General features: G+C 42.5%; 1 protein-coding gene across 1 annotated transcript in view; it reads left to right on the plus strand.

Annotated features, from left to right (window-relative positions):
* Window positions 1-1417: 1417 nt before the first annotated feature.
* The window catches only part of RAI2 (retinoic acid induced 2), a 98816-nt gene continuing 87203 nt past the window's right edge, over window positions 1418-13030 (plus strand). The window contains exon 1 of the mRNA XM_077296323.1: window positions 1418-1734. The gene's annotated coding sequence lies outside the window, so the exon portion shown is untranslated. The remainder of the gene's footprint in view (window positions 1735-13030) is intronic.

The following is a 13030-nucleotide window of genomic DNA, read 5'->3' on the forward strand; positions in this document are numbered from 1 at the left end:
CCGTAAAGTAAAAGCAGAGCACAGCGGCGCTTGCAGTCAGTGCGGGAAGCAGACGGCGGGGGACCTGACGGACATCAGAAGGTGAGTATGTACTGTTTTTTTTTTACTTTTACAATGGTAACCAGGGTAAACATCGGGTTACTAAGCGCGGCCCTGCGCTTAGTAACCCGATGTTTACCCTGGTTACCCGGGGACTTCAGCATCGTTGGTCGCTGGAGAGCTGTCTGTGTGACAGCTCACCAGCGACCACACAGCGACGCTGCAGCGATTGGCATCGTTGTCGATATCGCTGCAGCGTCACTTAATGTGACGGTACCTTTAGACATTTGCTCTATGTAAAAGCTCATGTTAAAATTGCACTGCATTCGGATGTAAATCGAACGCTAGGTGGGAAAAATCGGATAGTACTCACATGACACTTGCATTACAATCATGCAACTCTCGGCAGGGAGACTCCGACCGATTTTCCATATGTTTAGTGTGACTCCGTCCTTACATTAAAGGGAACCTGTCACCCCCAAAATCGTATATGAGATAAGCCCACGGGCATCAGGGGCTTATCTACCGCATTCTGTAATGCTGTAGATAAGCCCCCGATGTATCCTGAAAGATGAGAAATAGAAGTTAGATTATACTCACCTGGGCGAGCGGTCTGATCCGATGGGCGTCGTGGTCTGGTCCAGCGCCTCCCATCTTCTTGCGAGGACGTCCTCTTCTTGCCTTCACGCTGTGGCTCCGGCGCAGGTGTACTTTATCTGTCCTGTTGAGGGCAGAGCAAAGTACTGCAGTGCGCAGGAACCGGAAAGGTGAGAGAGGCCCAGCGCCTGTGCACTGCAGTACTTTGCTCTGCCCTCAACAGGACAGATAAAGTACGCCTGTGCCGGAGCGTGAAGACCAGAAGAGGACGTCATCGTAAGGAGATGGGAGGCCCCGGACCCGACTGCGACGCCCATCGGACCCGAACCGGGACCACCAATCTAACTTGTTTTTATCTTTCAGGCTACATGGGGGGCTTATCTACAGCATTCCAGAATGCTGTAGATAAGCCCCTGATGCTGGTGGGCTTAGCTCACCTTCGATTTTGGGGTGACAGGTTCCCTTTTAAGATACTACTCCCCCCACGTTGCCACGTGCGTCTTCCTGAGGGTATTTTACGCATTTTTCCTTTTTTGATGTGATTTTGGTGCAGATATAACAGATCTTTTTTTAGGACAGATGATTTTTTACAGGCATTTTTCGGGTTCTACATAAACCGTGAACACGAGACGCAGCATTTATGCTATGTGGGAACACGGCTGTGTTATATGTGTTCATTATATGTGTTCATTATATGTGTTAATTCTATGTGTTACTAGCTGGGGAAGAGGGTCTGAGGAATTGCTGGTTTCCTCTTGACTGTGGCCGTGCATGAGGTAAAGGACCGGGTGCACCAGCATGCAGGACATGGGCACACATGGACCTGTCTCCAGCACCCAGGTAATGGGGAAAGCCAGGGCTGTGGGCACGGAGCCCGACGTTACCCAGCCATGGATGTGCGGAGAGTCCCTGAGCCAGAGGAGGGAGACAGACGCCTGGGAGTCGTCACATAGGCGGCCGGGCGGTGCCAGAGACACCGAGACAGGAGAGGGCGGAGCGGAGAGGGCGCACACAGACACCGGAGCCCGGGGTGATGGCCGGCCAGCAGCGCTAGTGCAGCGGGCTCACTGCTCCTGGTGAGGGGCCACTGCGTGCCAGGTAAGAGCGGGCACCCCGGGCAATGCCATGCAGGCCGGGAGGGGACGGAGGGTCAGGAGAGGATACAGCAGGGATCTCTGTCACTGTGAGGAGGGGATGTCATGGATGTGGAGCCTGTGCAGATGTGTTACCAGGAGGGGCTGATGGCTAGAAGCTTGGCACTGGGAACCGTGCCCACACTACAAGCTGGAGCTGGCATGGGTGCATTGATTCATATAGTACTATGCCGATGAAATGGGGCAATTTGTGTGAAAAAGTCTAAAAAAAAATCAACCATAATAATCAATGAACGTCATCATAAAAATAAAAAACAAAAATAATTGCAAAATCATTTCTGTAGACAAATGTTATGGATTCTTGGGGGAATTAGCAAACCTTAAATAGATTTCTACTAAAATATAGTCTGAAGACTGAGATACACGCTACAAAGAAGGGTTAATGTGGCCCTAGTAACGGGTGCCGTGACAGTGGGCTCCCTGCCATTTGCGCCCACTGGTGGGTACAGTCTGGACCTGTATACCCTCTACCTATAGTCTTGGAACACAGCTTACTGTGGGCACAGCGCCAGGAGCTGCCTCCGTACAGAATATTTACATTTTTATACTGAAAATATTTACATTCGGTAAAGTCCAGATACAATAACTGTATCCAGCCTGCCATAAGCTGCCTAATACATAGATGTGCCACCTGGATAACCCCTTGTGCTCCCTAGCAATCATTTATTCGGATCAGGGCAAGCTGTGGCAGTCTCCATACCAGTGGATGAGTTATTTGTGTTGTGCCCATTACAATGTATGGTCTGGCTACTGGAGCCATTCTTTCTTCAGCTCTATACTCTGGCTCCTAAACACGGAGTTTTGCTACATGAAGGCACGTGCACAAGGGTATGACAATGTCCTAATGACCAACATTCAATATAAATATATAATTACTATAACTAATATATACATTTATTATTACTAGATGCCTGCTCTATAACATTTACTGCATCTACTTTTACTTTTTGGTGGTGATTATATCATTGTAGCAGTATTATTCTTTATCATCGAAGATAAAACATTTAGAGCAATGAAATTTAAATGGAACAATGGAAGGCGGCTGCACTCCAAGTTTGTTGCAAAAAGGCATATTAGTCCAACATGTGATGTTTCCACTACTTCAGCCTTTTTGTAGCATACAGTAATGATCCTCTTTGTGTCATGCTTTTGAGGCCTCTATATAACTTTGGGGATATAGTGGTATTCTCTTCATTATGTTCTGCTTAGGTCTGTGATCATCATTGCTAGTGACTCAGACATATGATGTCACTATTTATTTGGTGTATGTTTGTATATAGATAGATAGATAGATAGATAAACATGTGTGTGGGTGTATATACACTGCTCAAAAAAATGAAGGGAACACTAAAATACCACAACCTAGATATCACTGAATGAAATATTCCAGCTGCAACTCTTTATTCATTACATAGTGGAATGCATTGAGAACAATAAAACATAAAATGATCAATGTAAATCATAATGAATATCCCATGGAGGTCTGGATTTGAGACACTCAAAATGGCGATTCAAATTACAGGCTGATCCAACTTCAGTGGAAATGCCTCAAAGCAATGAAATTATGTTGTAGTGTGTGGCCTCCAGATGCCTGTATGACCTCCCTACAATGCCTAGGCATTCTGATGAGGTGGCGGATGTTCTCCTGAGGGATCTCCTCCCAGACCTCGATTAAAGCATCAGTCAACTCCTGGACAGTCTGTGGTGCAACATGCTGTTGGTGGATGGAAAGAGGCATGATGTCCTAGATGTTGACACATTTCATCCACACAAGGCCTAGCATTGTCATGCATCAGAAAGAACCCAGGGCCCACTGCTTCTTCATATGGTCTCACAGTGTGTTTGAGGATCTCATCCCTTACCTAATGGCAGTCAGAGTACCTCTGGCGAGCACATGGAGGGCTGTGCGGTCCTCCAAAGAAGTGCCTTCCCACACCAATACTGACCCACTTCCAAACCGGTCATGCTCGAGGCAGTAGAACGTTCTCCACAGCGCCTCCAGACTCTGTCACGTCTGTTACATGTGTGCAGTGTGAACCTGCTCTCATCCGTGAAAAGCACAGCATACCAATGTCGAATCTGCCAGTCTTGGGGTTCTCTGGCAAATGCCAATCGCCCAGCACAATGTTGCGCTCTAAGCACAACACCCACTTGTGGACATCGAGCCCTCATACCACTCTGACAGTTTGAGCAGACACATGGATGTTAGTGGCCTGTTGGAGGTCATTTTGCAGGGCTCTGGCACTGCTCCGATTGTTGCTCCTTGAACAAAGGAAGAGGTAGTGGTCCGGCTGCTGGGTTGTTGCCCTCCTGTAGTCCCCTCCATGTCTCCTGGCCTGTCTACTGGTATCTGCTCCATGATCTGGGCACTGTGCTGAAAGACACAACTACCTTTCTTGCTACAGCTCGCATTGATGTGCCATCCTGGATTAGCTGCACTACCTGAGGAAATTCTGTGGGTTGTACTGTAGACACCACCTCATGCTACTATACATCTAGGGGTGAGAACAATGACAAAATGCAAAAGTGACCAAAACAACAGCTAAAAAGGATGAGAACAGAGAAAGGGTCACCCCCCTGCAGAACCACTCCTTTATAGAGGTTGTGTTGCTAATTGCCTATAATTTCTACTGATGACTGTTCAATTTGCACAAAAGCAGGAGAAATTGATTCACAATCAGTGTTGTTTCACAACTGGACAGGTTGAATTCACAGAAGTGTGATTGTGTTTCCATAATTTTTGAGCAGTACATATATATATATATATATATATATTTATATATATGTATTTATGTGTGTGTGTGTGTTTATATATACATATATATACAAAATAATAAAAATTTTAATTTTAAAAAATTTAGGAGGAAAACAGTAACAATGCAGTCACATGGCAAGAATCTGCATAACTGATCATATACTAAATAGTTGCAAGTCAAATTTAAGTATGAGATATCCATGATGATTGTCTATAAAATGATAGCAGTCTCAAGTTCAAAGCAAAACAAAGTGGATAATGAGATATGGAGAATGAAATTCAAAAGTTCAAAACATTGTTACACTTTTACGTTATGCTTTAAAAAAGCCAATGTAGCCTAAATGTCACATGTTGGACTAATGCACCTTTTTGCAGCAAACTTGCAGTGCTGCCTCCGTCTTCCAATAAATCTGCTGTTGTACGGTGGTCTGCCTGGGATTATCCACCACCAGGCGTACGCCCTGATTAATGCTTCACTAGTCATGACTTGGAGTGCTGTTTGTACTGCAAACTACAATGGAACAATGTGATGTGAATGGCTTTTGCATGAGAAAATCATTTTATATCTTTGCATGAATGTCTCATAAACCTGATTGGATCGGTGGGGATCTACCCAAGAAGTATCTGCAGATGTCACTACATACAATGTCCCTGCAGTTGCTGTTTAGTATTGAGCAGTGTTGCCAAACAGCTGCTGCCTTGTGCTTCACAGTCACAAATCCCAGAGGTGTGTTTTTGACAGCCAGATATATTTGGCGCTTCCATAACAAGACACACGGTGGAGAGAACTGATCAAGATGATTTAATTCACAGGAGTCATTGGATTTATTAATGTTTTATTTGCTTTCTGAACCAATAGTTCCTTTCATTTGTGTATTACAATGTAGATAAACAGTGGAGTAATCATTAACGAAACATTGTGTAGCAGCTACAATGCCGTATTGTTTTAGAATAGGTTGGTATGACATGCTGCCAAATATTTGGATGCCAGTCTGTGAAAAAACGTGTATCAATGTAAAGAGGGCTCTAGCAATTAGGTTCTGAAAACTAATACGATCAAGTGAGGATATACAGTGCACCAGTCAGCCATAACGTAAAATCAGCTGCCTCCTTTGCGCAGATCCTCCTCTTGTTGCTATTGACAGTGGACAGTGGTCAGCATAAGCTCTGTTACTGGTCTGTCACTATGCGGCCTCGTATGGAGTAAGCTGTGAGAAACTATGGCCCCGTTTCATCACACTTGTTTTGGAAGCACTGGAATAAGATTTGCAAATTCATTCATTAAGAGACGTGCACCTATTTAGCGAACTTGGCACTGCCAGACCTATACCCCAGGCAGGGACTGGCGTACATTTCTGTGATAATATACGTCACCTTTGTGGCATAGATTATGAATTTGTCAGGTGCACTTGGCCATGTCGCACCCTACCCACTTCTCAAAAACAGGGAGTAGGACTGGTGTAAAAACACCAAAAGTCAGAAAATGTTTGTGCAACTTTGAATTATGGCGAAAACTGCTTGAATCAGCCCCTGTGTGTTCTGACATCTTTTTTTTTCATAGCTTTCGTTAAAGGGGGTCTTCCTGTTTCAGTAAACTATTGTCCCCAGGCAGAGTTCAGATTAAAAAAAAAAACATACTGCTTTACTTACACTCCCCTTATTCATCGCAGAGTCTCTGCTGCTACTCGATTTCTGTTTGTCTGCAGTGCTGCAGTCCCATCAACAGTGCTGCAGTCAGTCACTGAGCTCAATGGCTTCTGCTATCTACATCAGCAGAGCCGCTGATCTCAATGATTAGCTACAGTGCTTTCCACAAGACCTCAGCACTGCAGACAAACAGGGAGACACAGCACTGTACCCAGGGAGAGTAAGTAGATTACAGTTTCTAACTTCCTAATGTTTCAGGAAACAACACATGGACATGAGCCTCAATGAACAGACTCCTACCTTTTCTTTTATATTGTTGTATTGATAGCTCTAATGAGCATGTGCAATAGTCATTGGGATTGGTAAATCCTGTGTTATCCTATGTTATAAGCTGGGTATAGTGGTATTATATGTAATAAGACTACATGTGATGAGAAGAAGGTTGCTGAAAACTCTTCCTGATAGCATAGCAAATATGAGTCTAAAAAGCCACAGTAGTCTGTAGATTAATATTTTTTTTTTAATTAAATATTATTATTTTTAAATTAAATATGAAAAATAATATTGTCTCTAATCATGAAAACGGATGTAACACAAAAACCTGATTTGGACAATAAGTAATTTTCGGACTACAACCTCCCTTCAACCATTGTATACTGCGAACACTGTACAACACTTGCCTTTTTGGAGATGCTCAGACTCGCTACTGTAGCCATCAGAATTGACACTTGTCAAGTTTGTCTGGATCCTTATGCTTAAAACTGACTGTTCTACTTCAAGCGTGTGTGTACCGTGTGTTCTGCATTTGTATCATTTTGCTATAAGGGTATGTTTCCACGTTCAGTAAATGTTGCGGGTTTGATGTTGCATTCATCCGCAGCGTCAAACCTGCAGCAGCGAGATGTTACAGCATAGTGGAGGGGATTTGAAGAATTCCCATTTCCACTATGCGTGCACGGACGCCTCCGCCTTCCCTGCGTAACCGGACATGTGGCGCGTCTTTCCAGACCACAACATGTCAATTTATCTTGCGGAGATGCTCCGTCTCCGCAAGATAAATATCACCGTCCAAATGTATAGGATGCGGTGATTCCGTACGGTTCAATGAACACATGCGAGGTCACCAGTGTTCAAAAGCCGGCAGCGCTATGGACTGAGCGGACATGTGCAGACATGTGCTGCATCCAAAGTGCTGCCTTATACTGAACGTGGAAACATACCCTAATAGTGACAGGTCTACACAGGCAAGTGCTTCCCTCTTTTATTGGCTGTTGCTTTCTTTCAGGCTCTTTTCTTCTTCATCCTCATTTCGGCACACTATTACTCCCTGCCAGACTCAATCAGCGCTTTGCCCTTTAAGAGGAACTTGGGGAGAGTGCTACATTATACATGCCCTAGCTCTTGCAGAAGCTCTTTTTTGAAGAATAATTTGGCGGCATCTTGTCGGACACAGACTTCACAAACAGGTCTTATAGCATCTATAATGAGTTTTATAGGCTGGACACCTGCACAATGCATATTTCATAATGAGCCTGCTGCTATGAGGAGATTCATGTCAATCAATCAGTGGCTGACGGGTTCTCCCCCTCTCATTATGTTCCTCTTCACCAGGTGGGGTCCTCACACTTTAATATCATCAGGGACCTCTAGTATGGAGCTCTGTATGAATGTAACCATGCACATTTGATGTTTTTGATCCGGACTCAGACAATACATCTTTGATCTGATGCTTTTATTTTCCTTTGTGTCAAGTAGAAGACAATAAATATGGAGAATTCTCAAGGCTGAGGTATGTTGTAGTTTAGCTTTGCCAGTGTCTGATGAAATAACATTTCCTGGCTGTTCAGCTAAGTTGTTGGCCTCCTTGAAGCACAATAATTAAGTATTCATGCATTGTGAGGAGGGGGACAGGCTATATGGGATGCACCAGTAATTAATTCAGCCTGAAAAGCTGACAGTGCGGTTAAGGAGGTGCTGGGAATAATGTGGTGTGTTATTTTAGGACTGACTAGTTCTAAGATTGTACAGAGAATTACCATAGATAGTAGCTTGTAGCAATAACCCTTGGGTTGCTTTGCAAGGAGGTGAATAGACATAAATCTGTAGATATTGCCAACATTTACTATACTATTTCTGTCTATTGACAGAGTCCTGTCATTTTCTTTAAATATGTTGCTGCTCTGAAATATACTTGTCTGTCTTGTCTTTATATGTAATTGCCAGGTTTCACAAGCCAATACACTTCAGATAGAATGAGGAGCATGAATCTAAGTCTTTCCTGTAATAGAATTGTGTAGAGTGCACCAAAAATCAATTTCATAACGCCATCAAACTGATCTGCCTCACTAGTAATACAGTTTATATATAGCGTGCGCCTGACAATGTAGTTTAAAAAATGTTCCAATTTGTAATTTTTAATGACAGGTTGACCCCAATCCCCTCTTTTGGGTTATTGCATTATCCATTTTTTTCCCAATATAAACTAAAAAGTTTTTCAGTAATATTGCCTTTATTAGCACAACAAAGGATGCAGCAGTCTAGTATCGATGCCTTCATTGTCTACATAGACACACTTCTGTAGATGCGAGTGTGAATGTGCCTGGTGTTGTAGCTCAGTTTCATTTATTTAAAGAGGTTGTGCACTACTCCGACAACCCCACCCCGAGAAAAATGACAACACCTATACTCACCTCCAGTGCCGGTACCATTCCAGCAGTGTTGGCATTCGCTCTCCCAGGGCTTGTGTCACATTGTTATGTCATGCGAGCCCTGCAGCCAGTCAGCGCTGACTTCACTGACATCAAGTGGAAGTCATCTGGCCGCTCACTTCCTCTTGAAGGCCAGGAGAGTGAAGCCAGCGCTATGCTGCAGGGCTCGCATGATATCATATAATGTGACATGAGCCCCGGGAGAGCGAGTGCCAACACCACTTGGAAGGGTGCCAGCATCGGATGTGATTATAAGTATTGTTATTTTACTCGGGGTAAACTTGCTGATTGAGATGGGGTTGTCAGAGTAGTGGAAAAACCCTTTAAGGAATATGTAACTGTATTATCTGTTTGTATGCAAACAATAATATTAAGGGTTTAGGGGTCAGATCCACAAGATCAAACATTGATGGTTGTTCCTAGGTAGCACTGTAGTCCCTCAATACTTTCTCCCTGAAAACCCCTTTAATGTAGTGTTTGTATGATAACATTTTTCACAGAAGCTGTTTCTTCTGTGGACAGACACAGCCAACGTGCAGGCAAAAAAGGTACTGTTAGTAGTCAATGCTTTCCAAGTGAATTATAAAAGTAGGTGCTGCCCTAGTTCCTTGAGTCTAACATGTACCTGAGGAAGGAAATCTTATTACAGTGGAAAGGAATCTTTGAGTAATGTGATTTTGAAAATAGGGCATGCTTTGATCCAAGCAAATGGAATTATACACATTACTGAATGTGCATCTAAGGAGCCTGTAGGCATAAGATGGCCATCCCCTCCAGTGTCTCTCATTAATAACTCATCACCACACCCATTATGATAAGCATAACCTGAAACGAACTTATTTTAACACAAGAACCTTAGAAAATCAATACTTGCATGGCAGCTTTTAAATAACCACTCTGGGCTGATCCACTGTTTGGATGTAAATGCAGAGATGGGAGTGGTGCATGACACTATTCATGCCCCGCGGCCTCATTCTCTGCATTAGGCATCAAACAGCTTTGATAAAAAAAGATTTTCTCAAAATGTTCCCTTATTGTCACTGCTGTTTCATCATATTTTGCAGCACAGAGTGGAAGATGGGCTGAAATACAGTGCAGCTGCTTTCTAGTGTTTTATTTCACTCAGTGCTGAATTTGTAACTACATTGCTTAGAGAGACAGGCCAGCAGAATTCCTTTATGTCAATGTGTGCTAGTATCCACGCACTAGCTTCGAGACAACTGAAAATGAAGATAAGGCCTGCAGAGGGATGAAGCTGTTGAAAAGATACAAGCCATATAATGGCCAATAATAGTGTTATTCCTCATGTACACACATTTGGCAGTTTATTATTGACCCTGACCATGAGCACCAATTTTATTTTCTGATATAGGATACATGTGATGAAAAAAACTGTATTGTTTATTGGTGCATGTTTAAGAGCTTGCATGCAAACTGCCATCAAAATGTAATGGTTATTGATAAAACGCACGCCATAGAAGAAAAGAAAAGGCAGCACTCACCTATGGAGACTTCTGTTAATCGAGTTGCTTTTAATCCATAAAATTCAGAATTTTACAAACAGATGCGGTGTAGGCTAAGGCATAGGAGTGAAGAGGGAGCGGTGGAGACAAAACAGACGACGGCCGTTTCGCTCTTATGAGCTTCTACGGGTCCATGACATAGGTGAGTGCTGCCTTTTCTTTTCTTCTATGGCGTGCATCTTAAATGTATCATCTTCCAAGGCTGAGCACCACCAGAACTTCTAAAGGAAGCATTACTCCCTAAGCATTACCACTCCGCAGGTGCACTTGCTATATATGAACTATTGCAGTACGTTCAGTGCCAACCATCTGTTTTTCTTTATTCTGGTTATTGATAAAACGTTCCAATGATTTCAATTATTTATTTCTTCTGTATAACAGGGCATATAGTTATCATTTGTAAATTTGAAAACACTTGTTCAATCAAAACTATCTGGATAAATATAAACGTGGTTTTGTAGGCTATTACATTGATGGCCGCTACTGAGCAGCAGTATGAAGGGAAGCAAAACTTGCTGAGGAGTCATTGCCCATGCAGTAAAAAAATAACCTGCAAGTATCCTAATTTGCTTAATAATTGCATCGTCAGAATGTAGCCTTATACACTGCTCACAAAAGGTTAGGGATATTTGGCTTTCGGGCAAGATTTATGGAAAACAGCGCTACAGTGATTTTTTTCATGAAAGTAGGGCAGTTAATTAGAAGCATGTAATGGTGATTTCCTCATCTCAAACAATTTATTGAAACAAAAGCCAACAACAGTGGTGTATACCTTAACAAAAATTGTCAATGTGTCCAAAACTTGTCATGTGGCCTTCAGCATCAATTACAGCTTGAGAACGACGTCTCATGCTGTTCACAAGTTGAATTATTGTCTGCTGAGGCATGGCATCCCACTCTGCTTGAAGGGCGGCTCTCAGGTCAGTGATGTTCTGGGGTACAGAGTTATGAGCCTCTACACTAAGACTCAGCTGATCCCATAGGAGAAAAGCGCAGGCCACTCCATTTGAGGTACCCCAGTTTCCAGCAGGTATTGCCTACTGATGCGACCTTGATGAGCTGGAGCATTGTCGTCCATGAAGATGAAATTAGGTTTGTGTTGTTCGTGTAGAGGCACAATGAGTGGATTGATGATGTTATTCAAGTACTAGGGGCTTGTCGCTGTACCATTCATAAAGTGTAGGGCAGTTCCGTATTGACTAGACACACCTGTGCTCAAAAGACGATGACACCTGGAGACTTTTTCTTCCCACTTCCACCTGTTTGGACTTTGTATGGGCAGCCCAGCATCTTTTAAATATCCAGGACCGCTCGTACTCTTTATAAAGTGCTGGTAGTGTACATTTCTTACTGACCTCAATTGTGCTTCACACATATTTTGTCTAAATAAGATTGAGTGGTTTTTCATATGACGCTTTGATCACTGTATTTATGTGCCCACAGTTGCACATTGTGTGCTAATTTACTGCCAAGCTATCTGGGGATATTTGTGTTTATATTCATATTTGTATTTGATATTTGCGCTTATGCTTCCATCTTGTACTGCATTTCCACATTGGGTCATGTAAGGTCCTTAAGGATATATCTTTAGAGGTGTATCCCCTCTTTAGCATGACTTTTTCTTCTTTGTACTTTGACCCACTTTTACATGCTTGGATTGGTCCCTCTTATAAGATATTGTGGTGGTGCCCTCCATGCTTCTTTCTCATACTGCTGATGGCACTCTGTGATACTCTAAGCTTAGTGGCCACTTCCATCTGAGAACATCCTGCTTGAAGCCTCACAATGGTGAGCTACTCTTGATCAATTGTTAGGTGTCATTTTGGTCTCATGATGTCAAAATGTGAACAGCATGATGTGGAGGATTGTTTAAATACCAATACTAATTGAACCCCAATTTATTTTTTGTGGTGATTCATGGATCAAACGCCTGTTGTGAATTTTGCCATTTAGCTCCTTTTTAGAGAGCAGCAAGTTGTTCAAAAAGTACTGAAACATTGAACAGTTGGGTGTGTCTATTCAGAGAAGGTCTCACCTGAAAAGGTTAAAGTTCATTTTAGGTTCATCCTGAAATTTTGCTCGAAAGCCAAATATCCCTAACTTTTTTGAGTAGTGTATAAATCCCAAGTGCCAGTCAGGAGAAATTTACCATCATATCTCTTGACTGGCACAATTAAGCGCTACAAAAAAAGTATTATTTTTATTGAAGGACAAGCTCCAATTCATTCATGCCACTATTTCCATATGTAAAAACAGTGCATGTTCCCTTTAGTATCCTCATAGGTACTGTAAAATGATTTGTTATAAATTACATGTAAAGTAAAGTGCATGTAAACATAGCAAAAATGCTTGAATGTTGATTACGGTATTTATTTGTATGCCTTATTCATATCATTGGTATATTTTAATCTGTTCCCTGATGGTTGAAGAACAACTTAGTATAAAGTAAACCTATTAGTTATAACATGGGGCTGCCTGATTTTGCAGAGGGTCTCTTATCTACATTGAAAATATGGAAGCTGACATTCATTTTATTTTAATCTCTCCTTCCCAGACACCATTAATTGAATGTCATATATTGGTCTGTCAGACATTATGGTAATGGCA

The sequence above is a fragment of the Ranitomeya variabilis genome, chromosome 3 (assembly GCF_051348905.1).
Source record: "Ranitomeya variabilis isolate aRanVar5 chromosome 3, aRanVar5.hap1, whole genome shotgun sequence".
Classification (NCBI taxonomy): Eukaryota; Metazoa; Chordata; class Amphibia; order Anura; family Dendrobatidae; genus Ranitomeya; species Ranitomeya variabilis.